Here is a 16,448-nt window from a genome sequence, read left to right on the forward strand (position 1 = left end):
GGGCTTACTGGTTGGGAGGTTTGGGGCAAGTAATTGAACCTCTGAGCTGGTTTCTTCATCTATAAAATGGAGATAATATGTCTACCTCATACATGTGTGAAGATTAGGCCGGGTATAGTGGCTCACACCCGTAATTCCAGCACTTTGGGAGGCTGAGGCAGGCAGATCACTTGAGGTCTGGAGTTCGAGACCAGCCTGACTAACATGGTGAAACCCTGTCTCTACTAAAAACACAAAAATTAGCCGGGCATAGTGGCGGGCCCCTGTAGTCTCAGTTACTAGGGAAGCTGAGGCACGAGAATAGCTTGAGCCAGGGAGGTGGAGGTTGCAGTGAGCAGAGATCATGCCACTGCATTCCAGCCTGAGCAACAGAATGAGACTTGTTCTCAATATGGTCACCTATTGACCATGTATGTGTGTGTACACACACACAGACACACACACACACACACACACACATCATAAAAAGCTTGGCTGGGCACGGTGGCTCATGCCTGTAATCCCAGCACTTTGGGAGGCCAAGGTGGGCGGATCATTTGAGGTCAGGAGTTCAAGACCAGCCTGGCCAACATAGTGAAACTCCATCTCTTTTAAAAAAAAATGTGTGAGGATTAGCTTTCATTAGATCATTTCTGAACACATCGTACAAAGGCACAATACACATGTAAAATTGTATTATTATCAAGTGAAAAGATAGTGTTCCACATAATTCAAACAGTAGAATTTTTAAAATTTTTATTGCACACAGAAGCAGAGTTATTATCTCTGAAAACCTTTGTGCCTTGACAGTAGTGTTCAGAAAGCAGTTGTTGGCCGGGCGCGGTGGCTCAGCCTGTAATCCCAGCACTTTGGGAGGCTGAGGCGGGTGGATCACGAGGTCAAGAGATCGAGACCATCCCGGTCAACACGGTGAAACCCCATCTCTACTAAAAATACAAAAAAATTAGCTGGGCATGGTGGCACGTGCCTGTAATCCCAGCTACTCAGGAGGCTGAGGCAGGAGAATTGCCTGAACCCAGGAGGCGGAGGTTGCGGTGAGCCGAGATCGCGCCATTGCACTCCAGCCTGGGGTAACAAGAGCGAAACTCCGTCTCAAAGAAAAAAAAAAAAAAAAAAAAGAAAGCAGTTGTTTTCCTTTTAATCTTTAGTATTTTCCAGTAAAGAAACTTATATAAGAGCTGGATAGCAGAAGCACCCTGCTAGTCACTGTTATTTAATCACATGGTAGGTTAGGTTGAACTCTGTTGAATCAGGGTCAAACCCAACATTTGGAATAGGCACACACATGTGTAATCGAAGAACCTGACTCACTGACCCACTTTCTTGGTTACCAAAGCAATGGGAGTTTGGATTATCTGGTTTTTAGCTCCACCTAGTGACCATACATATGGCTCAGTTTTCAGCTGTAAAATTATGGAGAATTCTGTTTTACGTTTAAACAAAAGTACATTCAACTTCTTGCTATTCCAGGGAAATGATTGCATATACACATTTTTGATATTTTTTGTTATACATGAAATGATAGGTTTGGAATTCCTGGAGATGATCAGAAAGTTGCAGGACTTCCTATTTAGAACAGAAAGATCAGAGTCATCTTTGATGCTTCCCTCATTTGCTATGTCCATCCTGTCATCAAGTTTTAAAACAATTAATTTCTCAAAATGTTATCTAGCCACATATACTAATTTAATGCTTCCTTTGGGATTGTGTGCTTACTGAAGGAATGTGCTGGACATTACTCTAGAGTTTGGGATTCCAGGCCCTGTTCCTTTGCAGTGCCTTGGAGAAGAATGATTATAGGTATACCCAGAAAGAGAAGGCTTGAGCAACAGCGTTTCTAGTCCTACAGAATTTGCCTTTTCCCGCAGTGTGGTTGGTTGGGAAGCAGAAAAGAGCTTCTGGACCTAAGGGAGCCAGGTAAAAGATCAGCGCGTGCTGTGCGACTGGATGGTCAGTGATAATAGGCAACCTTTCCCTTTATCTGCTTCTTGGAAATGTGTCATCTGAGCCCCCAGAACCAGTATATAACTCTAGGGATGGGGTAGGGCAGGAAGCCCCAAGGATGCTAGAACTGAGGGCTGGGCACAGTGGCTTATATCTGTAATCCCAGCACTTTGGATGCCGAGGTGGGAGGGTCACCTGACGTCAGGAGTTTGAGTCCAGCCGGGCCAACATGGCAAAACCCCATTGCTAATAAAAATACAAAAATTATCCAGGCATGGTGTTGTGAACCAGTAATCCTAGCCACTCAGGAAGCTGAGACATGAGAATTGCTTGAACTTGGGAGGCAGAGGTCACAGTGAACTGAGATCGTGCCACTGTACTCCAACCTGGACAACAGAGTGGGGAAAAAAAAAAAAAGCCAGAACTGAAATTCCCTCCCTGTTTAGCAAGAAGGGGACTCAGATTCAAGGTGAAGTTGATTTATAGAAAATAAAGAGTTGCTCTCTAGGATGAGAAGAAAAAGAAAAAAAAAGGGGCTGGGTGCGGTGGCTCATGCCTATAATCTCAGCACTTCGGGAGGCCGAGGCGGGTGGATAACGAGGTCAAGAGATCAAGACCATCTTGGTCAACATGGTGAAACCCCATCTCTACTAAAAATACAAAAAATTAGCTGGGCATGGTGGTGCATGCCTGTAGTCCCAGCTACTCAGGAGGCTGTGGCAGGAGAGTTGCTTGAAACCAGGAGACAGAGGTTGCCGTGAGCGGAGATCACGCCATTGCACTCCAGCCTGGGTAACAAGAGCGAAACTCCGTCTCAAAAAAAAAAAAAAAAAAAAAAAAAAGAAAGAGATGCAATATTTTTGCACACAGGTTCTGGCTGGATAATCAGATATTTATGTGCAGACATGAATTTGGGCCTTTAGAAGTCACTGATCAGTGAGGGAATGTCTGCAGACTCTGAGGTCACAAGGCTTGAAAGCATGCTACGGAAAAATTTAAACTCCTTGGCACCTCAACAACATGCTAGCAAAATGAATCCAACAACGCATCAAAGAGGTAATTCACCATGATCAGGGGGTTTCATTCCAGGGATACAGGGATTATTTAACACATGGAAGTCAATAAATGTGATGTACCACATAAACAAAATTAAAATAAAAAACAATATGATCATCTCAATAGACACAGAAAAAGGATTAGATAAAATCCAGCATCACTTTATAATACAAACTTTCAACAAATTAGGCATAGAAGGAACCTACCTCAAAATAATTAAAGCCTGGGCATGCCTGTAATTCCAGCACTTTGGGAGGCCAAGGCAGAAGGATCGCTTGAAGCCAGGAGTTCCAGACCAGCCTGGGCAACAAACTGAGACCCTGTCTCTACAAAAACAAATAATTAAATAAATTTTAAAAATATAAAAGCTGTATATGAAAAACCCAGAGCCAACATCATACTGAATGAGGAAAAGTTGAAGACATCCCCACTGAGGACTGGAACAAGACAAGAATGCTCACTTTCACCACTTCTATTCAATATAGTACTGAAAGTCCTAGCCAGAGCAATCAGGAAAGACAAAGAAATAAAGGTCATTCAATTGGAAGAGAGAAAGCCGAGCTATCTCTGTTTGTCAATGATATAGAAAACTCTAAAGATTCCTCCAAAAGACTGTTAGATTAAAAATGGATTCAGTGAAGTCTTCAGTTACAAAATCAATGTATACAAATCAGTAGCACTACTATTCACCAACAAGGACCAAGATGAGAATCAAATAAAGAACTCAGTCTCTTTTACAATAGCTGTAAAAAGTAATATTAAAATAGGAGTATATGCAACCAAGGAGGTAACAGATCTCTATGAGAACTATAAAACAATCCTGAAAGAAATAATAGATGACACAAACAAATTGAAATACAACCAATGCTCATGGATTGGAAGAATCAATATTGTGAAAAAGACCATTCTGTGCAAAGCAACCTACAGATTCAATGTAATGCGTATCAAAAAACCAACATCAGTTTTTACAGAATTAGAAAAAAACAATCCTAAAATTCATATGGAATCAAAAAGAGTCCAAATAGCCAAAGCAATCCTAAGCAAAAAGAACAAATCTGGAGGCATCATGTTACCTGACTTTATATTGTAAGACTACAGTAACCAAAATGGCACACTACTGGTATAAAGTAAATACACAGGCTGGGCGCGGTGGCTCAAGCCTGTAATCCCAGCACTTTGGGAGGCCGAGGCGGGTGGATCACAAGGTCAAGAGATCGAGACCATCCCGGTCAACATGGTGAAACCCCGTCTCTACTAAAAATACAAAAAATTAGCTGGGTATGGTGGCGCGTGCCTGTAATCCCAGCTACTCAGGAGGCTGAGGCAGGAGAATTGCTTGAACCCAGGAGACGGAGATTGCGGTGAGCCGGAGATCGCGCCATTGCACTCCAGCCTGGGTAACAAGAGCAAAACTCTGTCTCAAAAAAAAAAAAAAAAAGTAAATACACAGACCAATGAAACAGAATAGAGATCCCAGAAATAAAGCCAAATACAACCAACTGACCTTTGACAAAGCATACAAAAACATACGTTGGGGAAACAACACCCTATTCAATAAATGGTGTTGGGAAAACTGGATAGCTACATGAAGAAGAATGAAACTGGATCCCTATCTCTCACCCTATATAAAAATCAACTCAAGATGAATTAAAGACTTAAATCTAAGACCTGTAACCATAAAAATTCTAGAAGAAAATCTAGTAAAAACTCTTCTAGACATGGGCCTATGCTAAGAATTTATGACTAAAATCCCCAAACCAAATGTAATAAAAATAAATAAATGAGACCTAATTAAATTAAAAAGTTTCTACACAGCCAAAGAAATAAACATCAGAATAAACAGACAACCCACAGAGTGAGAGAAAATATTTGCAAGCTATGCATCTGACAAAGGGCTAATATCTAGAATCTATAAGGAACTCAAACAAATCAGCAAGGAAACAAAAACCAACAATCCCATCAAAAAGTGGGCAAATCGCTGGGTTCAGTGGCTCACATCCGTAATCCCAGCACTTAGGGAGGCTGAGATAGGAGAATTGTTTGAGCCCAGGAGTTTGAGTCTAGCCTGTGTCTAGACTCAAACTAGCGAGACCCTGTGTCTATGAAAAAGAAAAAGTTAGCCAGTGGGATGTCTTATCCCTGTAGTCCCAGGTACTCAGGAGGCTGAGGCAAGAAGATTGCATGAGCTTAAAAGTTAAAGGTTACAGTGAGCTATTATTGTGCCACTGCACTCCAGCCAGGGTGACAGAGCGAGATCTTGTCTTAAAAACAAGAGGGGGTGGGCAAATTACATGAATAGACACTTCTCAGAAGAAGATACACAAATGGCCAACAAATAAATGAAAAAATCCTCAACATCACTAATCGTGAGGGAAATGTACATTAAAACCACAATTAGCCGGGTGTGGTGGCTCACGCCTGTAATCCCAGCACTTTGGGATGCCAAGGTGGGTGGATCATGAGGTCAGGAGATCAAGAGCATCCTGGCTAACACAGTGAAACTCCGTCTCTACTAAAAATACAAAAATTAGCCAAGCGTGGTGGCATATGCCTGTAGTCCCAGTTACTTGGGAGGCTGAGGAAGGAGAATCACTTGAACCTGGGAGGTGGAGGTTGCAATGAGCTGAGATATGCCATTGTACTCCAACCTGGGTGAGAGACTCTATCTCAAAACAAACAAAAAAAGCTTACCCAGCCAGAATGGCCAGTATTAAAAAGTCAAAAAACAATATATGTTGCTGGGGATGTGGCGAAAAGGGAGCAGTTATACACTGCGGGTGGGAATGTAAATTAGCACAATCTCTTTGGAAAATTTTTTTTTTTTTTTTTTTGAGACGGAGTTTCGCTCTTGTTACCCAGGCTGGAGTGCAATGGCGCGATCTCGGCTCACCGCAACCTCCGCCTCCTGGGTTCAGGCAATTCTCCTGCCTCAGCCTCCTGAGTAGCTGGGATTACAGGCACGTGCCACCATGCCCAGCTAATCTTTTTTTTTTGAGATGGAGTTTCGCTCTTGTTACCCAGGCTGGAGTGCAATGGCACGATCTCGGCTCACCGCAACCTCCGCCTCCTGGGTTCAGGTAATTCTCCTGCCTTAGCCTCCTGACTAGCTGGGATTACAGGCACGCGCCACCACGCCCGGCTAATTTTTTGTATTTTTAGTAGAGACGGGGTTTCACCATGCTGACCAGGATGGTCTCGATCTCTTGACCTCGTGATCCACCCGCCTCGGTCTCCCAAAGTGCTGGATTACAGGCTCGACCCACCGCGCCTGGCCAGGACTTTCTTCTTAGTTCAGCTACGAGCTGGGTCCTTGTCACATGGCCATGAAATATTAGGCACACAGATACTTCGAAGAGTGAGAATAATGAGATTTATTGGGCAAAATGGGAAAAAAAAGGAAGCGGTCTCTAAAAAGCCAGAGTCCTGCAAGTGTGCTTCCCACCTTGCAGATTGAATTCGTTTCCACCCAGGAAGAGGAGGACGCAGGCTTTTCCCCACTGCAGACAGCGTAGACTTCCTGAGGCTCCACCCCAGTGTGCACTCCTCCCACTGCGCAGGCAGGCTGGAGTTTCTCCAGGGACCCCTTTACACTTGGGTGTACATTGCCAGGGAGGAGCTACCTGTGCTCTGAGAATGGGCAGGTGTTCCGTGGTCCCCTTTCCTGGGCTGGGGTGAGGAAAGGGGACCAGAGAATACCTGCCCGCCCAGGAAGAGTATCCCTACCCTCTAGAAAAAAGCTGAGCAGCCTCTGGAGGCGATACTCCAGAATGAGCAGGAGGGAGCTGCCATTTAGCAGGTGTTTAGGGGTCCACTCTCTAAAGAAGTCCATCTGACTGCCATTAGGATAACGATAAGGAGAGGATAGGATAAGAAGACGACCAATCTTAACTGCTTCCTGCCGACAGGGGGCGCTGTTTTGGGGGAAACTGCAGTTAGAGCTCCCTCAGAGGCCTATTCAAGGATTCCCAGCAGAAGGGGCCATCATCAGTGGCTATGGTTGCCCGATTGTTTGGAGTTTGACGGCCTGAAGGCAAGAAGAGACAAATTGGGTTATTAGAAAACATGTATTGGCCAGGCGCGGTGGCTCAAGCCTGTAATCCCAGCACTTTGGGAGGCCGAGGCGGGTGGATCACGAGGTCAAGAGATCGAGACCATCCTGGTCAACATGGTGAAACCCCGTCTCTACTAAAAATACAAAAAATTAGCTGGGCATGGTGGCACATGCCTGTAATCCCAGCTACTTGGGAGGCTGAGGCAGGAGAATTGCCTGAACCCAGGAGATGGAGATTGTGGTGAGCTGAGATCACGCCATTGCACTCCAGCCTGGGTAACAAGAGCGAAACTCCGTCCCCCCCACCCCCAAAAAAAGAAAACATGTATTAAAATGAAACAAGGGGAGGGGTAAGGACAGCTAAAACATCCTGAGGCCTTTTGCCAGTTTGCATGGGGAGAGGAAGGCCAAAAGCCCTACTAGTAGAAAACTTTACCCTTTTGCCAGCATGTTGGGCTCCTATGTTCCCTTCCTCTGAGTCCAATCCTAAGCCAACCAGTTTAAGGTTTGGGAAATTAAACTTTCCAGTTTGGAGGATGCATCTGAGGGGGAGTGTCCTGTAGTACGGAGACTTAATTACCTATCTGTGAAGAGGGACAGAGGAGGAGAGAGGAAAAAAGAAGAAGTTTTTTGTTTTCATTTTTGTTTTTTGAGATGGAGTTTCGCTCAGCCACCCAGGCTGGAGTGCAATGGTGCATTCTCGGCTCACTGCAGCCTCTGCCTCTCAGGTTCAAGAGATTTTCCAGCCTGAGCCTCCTGAGTTGTTGGGATTACAGGTGTGTGCCACCATGTCCAGCTAATTTTTAAATATTTTTAATAGATACAGGGTTTCACCATGTTGGCCAGGCTGGTCTCAAACTCCTGACCTCAGGTGATCTGCCCGACTCAGCCTCCCAAAGTGCTGGGATTACAGCCGTGAGCCGCTGCACCCAGTCAAGAAGGTGCTTTTTAAAGGAGTCTCTTGATTTGCAGTAGCTTCGGAAAAAAAAAAAAAAAAAATTAAAGGAGTCTCAGGGGTTCAGTATGCATTTGAAAGAGGTACAGACTGAAGATGAATGGCTACCTATCTAGAAAGAGGGGAGCAGCAACCCTGCTTCCCATCTCTTCCTAGCAGATACCCACGGTACGTGAGGGACACAGGGAAGAACATTCTCTTTTCCTCTTCTGTCTTTGCATCCCCAAGTCCCAGTGACCTTGTTAGGTGCTGCCATGGGTGCCAAAGCAGCTTGCACTCATGAAGCAGGGAGGGCCTAGAAAACAGGAATTATCTGATCTCACCTACGTTTCTATCCCACCTACTGTCAGTAGTCTGGAGTTCCCTAGACCTTATTTATGCCATGGATACTAGCATCATATTTATCCATGAAATGGGAGGCCTGGCTTAATTGGCAGGAATCAGCCATGCTCACCTGTGCTGTGCCTTTAAACCTCTGTTATTGTCTGCCTCTGTATCCCTCAGATCCAGTTTTCTTTCCTAGGGCTTTGACCCAAAGCTTGGAATTGAGTTTGAACCAACTCCTTCTCATAAATCGAATGCTAAGGTGAAACTGTGGAATTAAGTTCTCCTCCAACAACGGAGAGAAAAGGATGTCTGGTGACACACCCAGATAGCTGGTGGCTATAGTTATGCCTGCTAGGCTTTGGGTGCATTGGGCTTGGCTTTGGTTAACTCCCTTTCCCAAAAAGGAAACCTCTGAGTGATGGACATCCTATTTATTTCATCTGGCAGGATTTGCAGGATTATTGCTCAGAACTAGAATAATGGTCCAGATTTTTACATTACCCATCCCTCTTGTTCTTTCTGAACTATAGCCAGAGATCGCTGGTTGGTTCATAGGAACAGGCAGGGTTAGTCTAAAACGTAGGCTAAAACTTAAAAATAACTAATGAGTTTAGAATCTAATGACAAGTGTATGATAAGTTTTGAAACATAATTTGTCTCTCTCCAGTCCTCATTTTTGTTAAAAAAAAAAAAAAATTATGGGATGGGTGCGGCGGCTCACGCCTGTAATCCCAGTACTTTGGGAGGCCAAGGTGGGCAGATCATCTCAGGTCAGGAGTTTGATACCAGCCTGGCCAACATGGCAAAACCTGTCTCTACTAAAAAATACAAAAATTAGCTGGGCATGGTGGTGGGCACCTGTAATCCCAGCTACTCGGGAGGCTGAGACAGGAGAATCACTTAAACCTGGAATGCAGAGGTTGCAGTGAGCTGAGATGGCACCACTGCACTCTAGCATGGGCAACAGAGTGAGACTCCACCTATTTTTTTTTTTCTTTAAGGCAGGGTTTCACCATGTCAGCCAGGCTGGTCTTGAACTGCTGACCTCAGGTGATCTGCCCACCTCAGCCTCCCAGAGTGCTGGGATTACAGGCATGAGCCACCACGCCCGGCAAGACTCCATCTCAAAAAAAAAAAAAAAATTATGTTAAGACTGAGTTGTTTGCAAAATAGACTTTAGTCTTATACTTGGCCTGATTATTTGCATGAAGTACAGCAAGAATAATTATTTCTCTATATAGGCCTTTTGGACTGGCTTTGATGGAACTTTTTTCTACAAGGAATATCAGATAAGACCTTTTAAAGCTGATCCCAGCCTTGGGTTTTTATCCTTAAACACCTGTGAGTCATGTGATCATCTCCTCTTATAGTCCTAAGATAAACTTGGAGCTTCTAGGCCTGTTAGAGAGTGACGGCTTTTACTGAGCACAAGTCAGGAACTCTGTACAGGGACTACATAGACAGGGATATGAGGCCATTTTTTTTTTTTTTTGAGACGGAGTTTCGCTCTTGTTACCCAGGCTGGAGTGCGATGGCACGATCTCAGCTCACCGCAACCTCCCCCTCTTGGGTTCAGGCAATTCTCCTGCCTCAGCCTCCTGAGTAGCTGGGATTATAGGCACGTGCCACCATGCCCAGCTAATTTTTTGTATTTTTAGTAGAGACTGGGTTTCACCATGTTGACCAGGTTGGTCTCGATCTCTCGACCTTGTGATCCACCCGCCTCGGCCTCCCAAAGTGCTGGGATTACAGGCTTGAGCCACCGCGCCCGGCCCGAGGCCATTTTTTTTTTTTTCCAAAGGGCTTTTATGGGCTTTGCAAACTGAAATTGACTCCTTAAAGAGAAGCGTATCTTTCAGTCAAAGCCTTGGTAAAACAACCAGTTTCTCCAATTGTGCCTTGTTGCAAAAGAAAAATGGATTCTTATTGCACCGATGCAAACAACTATATTGCCATAAGTTAAGAATACTCACAGATAATTTCCAAATTCTGGAGAAGCCAGACAGAGAGAGACAAATGTCCTCCAAATTTTGTTGATAGTAGTATACCTTACTCAATTATTAAAGGCTGTAAATAGTTCAAAATAAGTTTCCTTGATTCTGAAAAACAAGGATCAGTAATATTCTAAGCAAAAGTAAAAAAGATTGGTTCAGCTTTCTGAGTTCAGTCAATTTAGTTCTTGATTTGCTTCATATACATGAACATTTCAGCTCACTATGAGTCCTGTACATTTTGCCTTTATTCCAATGTTACAATCACCAAAGTCATCAGAAACCTGCATGTCAACAACATGTGTTAGAGTTCTATAGCTCATTATAAACCATCTTTTGAAAAGGGTTAAAACAAGGCAACAATTGTCTGAATAACAAAATGTTCAGGGTAGTTACAGTTAGAAACCCAATTGACAAAGAAGTTTGATTATCTCAGGCATTAGAATTTTAGAAATCCCATACAATTTTGGAACATATATTAGCATGATTCACAAAAATATAACCTAAAGAATAATGGGGCCGGGTGTGGTGGCTCACACCTGTAATCCCAGCACTTTGGGAGGCTGAGGCAGGGGCATCATGAGGTCGGGATATTGAGACCAGCGTGGCCAACATGGTGAAACTCCTGTCTCTATTAAAAATACAAAAATAAAATGAGCCAGGCATGGTGGTACACACCTGTAATCCTAGCTACTCTGGAGGCTGAGGCAGGAGAATCACTTGAAACCAGGAGGCGGAGGTTACAGTGAGCTGAGATCATGCCACTGCACTCCAGCCTGGGCAACAGAGTGGGACTCAAAAAAAAAAAGGAAAGAAAAAGAAAAAAATCCCAAACCTGGGCCTGGCACAGTGGCTCACAGCTGTAAGCCCAGCACTCTGGGAGGCCAAGGCTGGTGGATCACCTGAGGTCAGGAGTTCAAGACCAGCCTGTTCAACATTGTGAAACCCCATCTCTACTAAAATGCACAAAAATTAGCTGGGTGTGGTGGCGCACCCCTGTAGTCCCAGCTACTTGGGAGGCTGAGGCAGGAGAACTGCTTGAACCCAGGAGGTGGAGATTGCAGTGAGCCAAGATCACGCCACTGCACTACAGCCTAGGCGACAGTGTGAGACTCTGTCTCAAAGGAAAAAAAAGAAAAGAAAAATTAGCTGGGTGTGGTGGCACATGCCTGTAATCCCAGCTACTTGGGAGGCAAAGGCAGGAGAATTGCTTGAACTTGGGAGGCAGAGGTTGCAGTGAGCTGAGATCATGCCACTGTATTCCGGCCTGGGCAACAGAGTGAGACTCCAAAAAGAAAAGAAAAGAAAAGAAAGGAGAGGAGAGGGCAGGGCAGGGCAGGGCAGGGCAGGGCAGGGGAGGAAAACTGAACATAATTTTGACAATCTTGTGTACCTAAACATGTCAACTAACCCTGTTTACCTTTCTCTTCTGGACCCTCTAGGGGGCCTTTCAGAACCTCTGAAAAGCCAGGTGTCAGGAAAGATAATTTTGAAATGGAAGTTTGATTTGGGGAAGCCTGTTAAATACATTAGTGGTTTAAAACACTTGATGTTATGAAATAGAATTCCAGATTTCCATGAATTATTTATTTTGCCAAAATGAATCAGAAATTTTAAAGAAGCAAAACCTTTTTATAACCCTTTACAAATTTTGCTAAAGAGCTGATTAATGCCTTAAGAAAATTTTGCTGTGCTTTTATGTCAATGCTCAATTTATAGAAAAACCACATAATACCCTTTTGAATTTGAATGTTCACACACAGAATTTCTTTTGCAAGGTTTCTTTTGCAAGATTAATTTTAACATTCTAGAATTTGTTTAAACCTTTAGCTTACCTTATCTAATTTAAAATAATTTTTTTTTTTGAGACGGAGTTTCACTCGTTACCCAGGCTGGAGAGCTGGAGTGCAATGGCGCGATCTCGGCTCACCGCAACCTCTGCCTCCTGGGTTCAGGCAATTCTCCTGCCTCAGCCTCCTGAGTAGCTGGGATTACAGGCACACGCCACCATGCCCACCTAATTTTTTGTATTTTTAGTAGAGAGGGGGTTTCACCATGTTGACCAGGATGGTCTCGATCTCTTGACCTCATGATCCACCCGCCTCGGCCTCCCAAAGTGCTGGGATTACAGGCTTGAGCCACCGTGCCCGGCCGCTAAAATAATTTTTTAACCCTAAGAAAATATTTACATTTCCACACCTTCTTAAAACCATTTACTAAAAAACACTTTTTATGGCTGGGTGAGGTGGCTCACACCTCTAACCTCAGCACTTTGGGAGGCCGAGGCAGGCAGATTGCCTAAGCTCAGGAGTTTGAGCCTGGGCAACACGGTGGAACCCCGTCTCTACTAAAATACAAAAAAATTAGCCAGGTATGGCAGTGCACGCTTGTAGTCCTAGCTACTCAGGAGGCTGAGGCAGGAGAATTGCAAGAACCTGGGAGGTGGAGGTTGCAGTGAGCCAAGATTGGGCCACTGCACTCCAGCCTGGGCGACAGAGCGAGACTCTGTCTCAAAAACAAACAAACAAAAAAACAAGAAAACCCCACATTTTACTATTCTCACATACCTTGCATGCAAATCTATTTTCAGTAGTTTCAATTATACGTTATAATGGGAACTCCTAGCAATTTTAACTTTAATGTAAAACCTGGTAAGTTGTTTTAATTGTGTGCTAGGTACAGCCAAAGTTTGACTCCTTCCATCATAATTAAGAGTGTGGTTGGCCGGGCGCGGTGGCTCAAGCCTGTAATCCCAGCACTTTGGGAGGCCGAGGCGGGTGGATCACGAGGTCGAGAGATCGAGACCATCCTGGTCAACATGGTGAAACCCTGTCTCTACTAAAAATACAAAAAATTAGCTGGGCATGGTGGTTCGTGCCTGTAATCTCAACTACTCAGGAGGCTGAGGCAGGAGAATTGCCTGAACCCAGGAGGCGGAGGTTGCGGTGAGCTGAGATCGTGCCATTGCACTCCAGCCTGGGTAACAAGAGCGAAACTCCGTCTCAAAAAAAAAAAAAAAAAAAAAGAGTGTGGTTAGTTCCATATATCCCCAGGCCTTATCAATTATGAAGCTGGCAAGTCAGAGAGTTCTTAAAACTCAAAAAGCAGTTTATAACCATAAAATATTTAGCAAGACTAGTACCAAACCTGCATAATTTAGTCCACCTACTTACATTTTAGTGACATCTGCTTTTTACTAATAATCTTTGAGAATGTTTTTATTTCTCAAAGATTGAAGTCACATTAACTGAAAGGTACCATATCTTTTATCTTCCCTTTAAAAAATATTTGATCCAAGCACTTGTCTTCCTTTAGGCCAATTAATTAGAGCTTTTTTTTGGAGACAGAGTCTCGTTCTGTTGCCCAGGCTGGAGGCAGTGGCGAGATCTCAGCTCAATACAATTTCTACCTCCTGGGTTCAAGGAATTCTCCTGCTTTGGCCTCTTGAATAGCTGGGACTACAAGTCCCACCACTCCTAGCTAATTTTTGTATTTTTAGTAGAGATGGAGTTTCACCATGTTTGCCAAGCTGGTCTTGATTTCTTGACTCTCAAATGATCTGCCCACTGTGGCCTTAAAAAGTGCTGGAATTATTACAGGCATATGCCACCACGCCCAGCCTTAGAGCTCTTTTTTTACAGAGAATATAAACAGGGATCTTTATCATCCTTAGCATAGTAAAAAGGTCTTCAGAAAGGAAAAAAAAAAAAACTGGTTTACAAGTTAAGTGCTGATGGGGTGAATAAAAAAGGATGCCTCTTCTTTTTTCTTTTTTTTTTTTTTTTAGGTGACCTCTGCTCACAGATGCCTCTTATTCTTAATCAAATGGTTCCTCTACCAGGGAGAAGCTTAATTACTGTCCAAGGAGTTGAGCCCCTTGGCCAGGAAAGGGGAAGATGCTGTAGACATGTGACATTCTCCAGCTCCAGTGAGAGACAGAGGGAGTGAGGAGCTGTGGCTTGCCAATTCTTCCTGAAAAAGGATGGGAAAGTTCATGGAAAGGCCGCTGACCCCAGGTAGCAACGGGGGTGGGAACATGGTTTCCCTACCCTCAGAAGTCCACACATGAAAAGGCTTAGAAACGACAGTGAGAAGTTTTGAGTCACCATTTCACTCATCCCTTCTCAAGCCCCACATTGGGTGCCAAAGTCCTTAGGACTTTCCCCTTAGTTCAGCTAAGAGCCATGTCCTTGTCACATGGCCATGAAATACTAAGAATGGAATTTATTGGGCAAAAAGAAAAAAAGGGAAACAGGGATCTCCCCAAAGCCAGAGTGCTTCCTGCTTTTCAGACTGAATCCCAGGGTCCACCCATGAAAAGGAGGGGGCAGGTTACTCCCTCAGCAAATGGCACAAATTTCCTAAGGCTCCACCCCAATGCGTATTCCTCCCAGCGCAGTGTAGGACGTTCTGCCAGGGAATCCTTCCCACCTTGCTGTCTTACCAGCACTTTGGGAGGCGGAGGTGGGAGAACTGCTTAAGCCCAGGAGTTCCAGATCAGCCTGGGCAACATAATGGGACCTTTGCCTTTACAAAAAAAGTATAAAAATTCAGTGGGGTGTGGTGGCATGCACCTGTAGTCCCAGATCCTTGGGGGCTGAGGCGAGAGGATTGCTTGAGCTTGGGAGGTTGAGGTTGCAGTGAGACCTGATCATGCCCACTGCACTCCAGCCTGGGTGAGACAGTGAGACCCTGTCTCCAAAACAAAAGATTTATCTACATATTAAAGTGAAGAGGAAGGATTAATAAATACAAGTTTTCTGAAGGAATTGTCCTAGGAAAATGGAAGACAGGTAAGATTTCTCTCTTTTGCCAAAAGAGAATGTTCAATCTTATTTTTTTTACGTTCACACACTCTTCCTTATGGGCAAAATGGATGTTTGATGTACGATTCACCAATGAAGAGAAACTACATCCAATGAAGAGGAGACCAAGACATACCTGGGAGGGTGAGTCAGGGGTTCCAGGAAGCAGGGGAGGAATCATGTTGGTCTATCTGTGGCCATCTATTTTTCTTCTCACAAAGCAATGGAGACTTGGGACTAGGAGCAATGTAGGCAGAAACACCCATCAGGCAAGGCATTCTTGGCAGGCAGAGAGAAACTGCCCACTCATCAGGATGCCCACTCTCCTACTCTACCCTCTGCTGTGGTCAAAAGGTAGCCACAGGGTCCTCCCATTTCTGTGGCAGAGTATGGAGAGGGCATAACTGGATAGCGGAATAAAACTCCCGTGCACAGTGCTGCCTTACAGCCAATAACAGTTGCTCGCCAGTGGTATGAAGCCTTCTTGTGCCTAGGGCTGAACTACTGGGTGGACACAGTGTGTGTGGGAAGGGGAGTCATCCTCAGAAGGGGAAGGTAAGATACTCTTCCAGAATTAGGCTCACCTTTCCCCTCTGGGGATGGAAGGTTTTACCACTTCGGGCATGGTACACACTCTACCAGCAGAAAAGGGAATTAATTGGAGATTATTTGGGTAGACCGATGGCCTTAAAGGAAACTGGGTATTATCTTGTTCTGTCAGGGGAGGAGTGACGCCTTCACTAACAGTTCTGAGCAGATGCAACAGCAGGACAGACTAGAAGTGTGACCTAACTCAGGCTGCCCCAGAGAGATTGCTGCCGGACCGTCTGTACTTATGGGACTCTTACTGAGGGGGTCCAGACATTCAAGGGCTTGAGCTTTCCAGTAAGTTCCCCACTGACACTTTAAAACCGTATTCCTTAGCCGGGCGCGGTGGCTCACGCCTGTAATCCTAGCACTTTGGGAGGCCGAGGCGGGTGGATCACGAGGTCAAGAGATTGAGACCATCCTGGTCAACATGGTGAAACCCCGTCTTTACGAAAATTAGCTCGGCATGGTGGGGCAGTCTGTAGTCCCAGCTACTCTGGAGACTGAGGCAGAATTGCTTGAACCCAGGAGGCGGAGGTTGCGGTGAGCTGAGATTGCGCCATTGCACTCCAGCCTGGGTAACAAGAGCGAACCTCCGTCTCAAAAAAAAAAGTATTCCTTGTAGCCTGACGCTCTTGCAGTTCCAATATAGCACCTGGTGTTTAAAGCCAAACTACATTGTAATTGATTTGACATCACCCAGATTTATATTCAACACTTTAACCTGGTAA

The 16,448-nt window shown here is 44.6% G+C and overlaps 1 long non-coding RNA gene across 1 annotated transcript in view; it reads right to left on the bottom strand.

Moving 5' to 3' along the window:
• The window catches only part of LOC141584288 (uncharacterized), a 42,426-nt gene that overhangs the window by 25,373 nt on the left and 605 nt on the right, over window positions 1-16,448 (bottom strand). The window contains exons 2-3 of the long non-coding RNA XR_012517246.1: window positions 15,266-15,366; window positions 3,207-3,326 (exon numbers count right to left, since the gene is read on the bottom strand). This is a non-coding gene — a long non-coding RNA (uncharacterized LOC141584288). The remainder of the gene's footprint in view (window positions 1-3,206; window positions 3,327-15,265; window positions 15,367-16,448) is intronic.

Source organism: Saimiri boliviensis, chromosome 4, assembly GCF_048565385.1.
Source record: "Saimiri boliviensis isolate mSaiBol1 chromosome 4, mSaiBol1.pri, whole genome shotgun sequence".
NCBI classification, from domain to species: Eukaryota; Metazoa; Chordata; class Mammalia; order Primates; family Cebidae; genus Saimiri; species Saimiri boliviensis.